General features: G+C 48.0%; 1 protein-coding gene across 1 annotated transcript in view; it reads left to right on the top strand.

Moving 5' to 3' along the window:
• Window positions 1-806: 806 nt before the first annotated feature.
• LOC134468625 (dihydropyrimidinase-related protein 5-like) overlaps window positions 807-4,414 on the top strand; it is a 54,789-nt gene continuing 51,181 nt past the window's right edge. The window contains exon 1 of the mRNA XM_063222521.1: window positions 807-887. The gene's annotated coding sequence lies outside the window, so the exon portion shown is untranslated. The remainder of the gene's footprint in view (window positions 888-4,414) is intronic.

Below are 4,414 nucleotides of genomic sequence, written 5' to 3'. Positions count from 1 at the left end.
GGAGGAGGACGGGGGAAGAGCACCGGTTAATTACTCCCCCCACCAACCTGACGGGTGGGGAGTCGAACCGCCAACCTTTGGGCTACAAGGCTGACGCCTTAACCGCTTACCCATGACTGCCCTCACCAAGCGTTATGGCGAATTAATCTAACTCTCAATCATGTGAGGTGTAGGAAGAGGGGGGGGGGGGGGTTGAACCTGCAACCCTGCAACCTGCAATCTTAAAACAACTCTAACCATTAGGACACAGCTGCCCCAATCACAGAACAGGGAGGTATGGCTTCCTTAGGAATTTATTAATTACACCTACATATGCAAAAAAGCTATAGGTAGCCTACAACAACACCATTAATGAGCTACAATCAGTGCCTGAGTAGGCCTATGCCATCCAAAACAAGATGGTTGGATAGCAGACAGTAGCTTATTTTCATTCTACTTCATAGAAACTTGCGCCACGGGAGTGATTTTTTCTTTAGGCTATTAACAATGAACAATCAGAGAAGCCACACACATCCACGAATGAACGGAACAGACAGTGCATTTGAAATAAAATATTACCCCATATAATACGCTCAAACAACTCTCTCCTCCTCGGCCGCCTGGCGGCCATTTCCATACAGTCTCCCTCTGCATTCCTCTAGCATGACCCGCCTCTTCTTAGCAGCGTCTGATCATTGGTTAGTAGCATAGCTAACCAGTTCTCTCTCCCATTTTGATTGGATGGCTTCTCTGTCGTTCTTTCTGTCAAGTGCGCTTGTGTCGGCTGCTCGGCTCGCGCGGAGCATCTGCATCTCGCGCTTTGGCAACTGTCATCGTCTCGCGCAGAGGATAGGGTGGTGTTGGACGTGGCAGAAAAAGGATTTGGTTGGATATAACACCAAAACAAGGTATGTACAAAAATCTAAATCACTAATAACACTCATTCTGTAACACTGCGGTTCTCCATAGTTCTTAAAAATAATGTTTTCATTGAAAATACATTTGTGAAACGGTGGATGTGGCTGCTTGTTTCACATTCCATCATTATTGACATCCTTAGTCATTGCAGCGTTGAGTGTGCATAGGTATCTTCGATGAGCATCGAACGGCAGTTGCCTCCGATAGTTTAACGTGTATTTTGAGGAATTAGGCGTGTCCGACTCTGGCGATCAGGTGGTCGTACATAGGCTACAGTCAGAATGTCAGACGATGTGCTCTCTAGGCTGTGAGGCGGTGGGAACATTCAGACTTCATTCGCTCGCTGCATGTGTATGAGCGCTCTGCTTGTGGTGGGTTACAGCAGCCTATGTCAGGCTTTGGTGGAGCGTCAGGATTTGAAGTGTTGACAATGCCTGCTGGTAGATTTACATTACATTACATTGCATTTGGCATACGCTTTATAACCAAAGCGACTTTCAAAAGAGGACATAATCAAGCCAACATCACAATCAAATACAAAGTGCACAGGAAATATACATTTAAGTTTAATATTCGACATAATATGTCTAGTATTATAGAAGGGGAGCATTTTCAACAAGCCAAAGAGTTGAATGACCCATCTGGATATGCGCGAGTAAGTCAATGGTGTTGGTTTATCAAACAGTGAGTTTTAAAGTAGTCTCTTGGCTAGCCTGGATGTTTGACTCAATTCTGAGCATTGTATGCCTATATATTCTACACAAATTCGTAGTTGTGTTTCAATGCCATTGCCATGATTTGGTCGAAGCGCTGAATGGGTTCATTGCATTGGTTCATGGCTGCATAACAATTCCATGGCATTTTCACACAGGGCTACAGTAGGCCTACATCAGCATCACCCACAGTAGGCTACTGCTTTGAGGTAGGAAGGCGTACCATAGGAAACCAATAAAATGCTATCAGCAGCCCAGACTGCTATGCTCAAAGTAGAAATGCAGTGGTGGAGTAGTGTGTGTGTGTGTGTGTGTGTGTGTGTGTGTGTGTGTGTGTGTGTGTGTGTGTGTGTGTGTGTGTGTGAGAGAGAGAGAGAGAGAGAGAGAGAGAGAGAGAGACGCAGAGGGGAATATGTTTAAGAGGGGAATATGAGAAAGAGAGGGAGTGAAAGACCTCATCACAGAAAGAGTGTGTGTGTGTGTGTGTGTGTGTGTGTGTGTGTGTGTGTGTGTGTGTGTGTGTGTGTGTGTGTGTGTGTGTGTGTGTGTGTGTGTGTGAGAGAGAGAGAGAGAGATGCAGAGGGGAATATGTTTCACTATCAGTGCTACTACTCCTTTCCGGTTCACGTGCCTCATGTGTGCATGCATAATCACGCATCCATGCAGGCTGGCGCTGTGCCGCTGGGTCAGGGCTGATTTCCATGTGTGAGTAGGCCAGGCAGGCAGGCAGGCGGACACATGAGAGCATCCCACCTCAGGAGGCAAACCTCATAGACATATTGCATGGCAGTGATTCTAAAACTGTGGGGCGGGGGTGGGAAGGAAATTCAAGTGGGCCCTAAGTTGTAAAAGGTTGGGAACCCCTGATCTTTGCGGTGCTGCGGCTCAGTGGGCTGAGGATCTGTGCTATGGACACGTGGACATGGGTTTTAGTCCCCCATCTCTCTCTCTCTCTCTCTCTCTCTCACACACACACACACACACACACACACACACACACACACACACACACACACACACACACACACACACACACACACACACACACACACACACACACACACACACACCATCCTGTCCAAATGAAGGCAAAATGTCCAAAAAAAACATTTGCAAAGATGTATATTGTGTACTATGTCTATGGAGCTCCTGTTCTCTTTAATAGCAGAGGCGATATACAAGGCAAGGCCATTTTATTGGTGTATATATAAATGCAATTCAATGTGCTGCACAGTAAAGGCATGCAGTATAATAGTGGTGGGGGGAGGGGAGTGAGTTAGGGTACCACCAGGGACACTCTTACTGTAGCCTATAGGCGACACATGGAGGAGTTTCAAACTGTGTATTTTGCAGGCCTGGGCGGCTAATCTGGCATTAACCCATTGTGTCCTGGAGACACATATACAGGTTTTTCAGGATTTTGAAATTTTAGCTGTTTTATTAACTATGTGGGTATGTTAGAGCTGAATGAACACGTGACAATGCAAGGGGAGGGTCTTGGCTTTTAAATGTAACTTATTTCATGTTTGTATGTGCTTCAGAGGCTGAGATATTTAGGATTTAATAGGAAGAGGGCACCCTTTCCCAAAAAGGGCTTAGGACAAAATGGGTTAAGGACATTTCCCGGTTTGACCGCCATTCCTCAGGGGACGGGGACCTAGTCCTGTTTTTGTATTTTTTTTTAAAGTATTATTTGGGGGGGGGTTTGGTCTTTATTATGACAGGACCGTATGAGAGGAGACAGGAAACAATTGTGAGAGAGAGATGGGGTAAAGGCTGGGAAATGACCCCGGCTGGACTCGAACCGGGATCCCCATGGGCATGTACTGTAAGCCCAAATGTGCCCCCCCCCCCTCCCTGTTTTTTTATTTTCTTAAAAACTGGTCCACATTTTAAGTTTAAGAGGGGGCCACCACGCAAAAAAAGCCCTTTTTTTGTATCAGTCCTTATAGTTGGCCAATTAGTAAGTACAGTACAGGCCCGTTCATACAGGGGCAGTCCAAGGGGCGGGCCAACTGGGCAATTGCCCGGTGCGGCACCCGAGAGAGGGGTCACACCATTGCAAAACGTCACGAAAATCTCCAGTTAGTGCTATTAACATGTTATTTCTGTGCTACTACCACACTATTGCAATAATAACAAAACAGTTTGTGGCAGAGAGTTTGTCTGCACACTGGGATTAAGCCCCCCCCAAAATATATCCTCTAGTCTGGGGGTCATCCTCAGGCCTGAGCTTAGAGCCTACCTAGTGTGTGTAAACAGACCCCTCTCTCACACACACACACACACTGGATCTCTATGGCCACCAGCGGTGTCTGCCCTTCCTTTGCTGTGGGTGTGGAGGGGGGAGGGGGTGGCACCACACTACAATGACTGCTTACTCATCCTGGCCCCCCCACCCCTCTCGAGGAGCTGTCAGTGTGTGTGTGTGTGTGTGTGTGTGTGTGTGTGTGTTGGGGGGTGGGCAGTAATACTAATTGCAAACGAAAGGCTCCATCTCACCTCTGAATCTGAATGAATGAAGTGGAGATCCTGGGTGTCTAGGGTTAGGGCTGGACTGGGCTGGGCAGGGCTCTATTGGGCTGGGCTGGGCTGGGGAACGCTGTGTTGAGCTGGGCTGTGTTGAGTTGAGCTGGGCTGTGTTGAGCTGGGCTGGGCTGGGCTGGGCTGTGTTGAGCTGGGCTGTGTTGAGCTGGGCTGTGTTGAGCTGGGCTGGGCTGGGCTGGGCTGGGCTGTGTTGAGCTGGGCTGTGTTGAGCTGGGCTGTGTTGAGCTGGGCTGGGCTGTGTTGAGCTGGGCTGGGCT

This window comes from Engraulis encrasicolus, chromosome 18 (genome assembly GCF_034702125.1).
Source record: "Engraulis encrasicolus isolate BLACKSEA-1 chromosome 18, IST_EnEncr_1.0, whole genome shotgun sequence".
In the NCBI taxonomy this organism is placed as follows: Eukaryota; Metazoa; Chordata; class Actinopteri; order Clupeiformes; family Engraulidae; genus Engraulis; species Engraulis encrasicolus.
The sequence above is the reverse complement of the archived record's forward strand: the minus strand, read 5'-3'. Positions and strand labels throughout refer to the sequence as shown.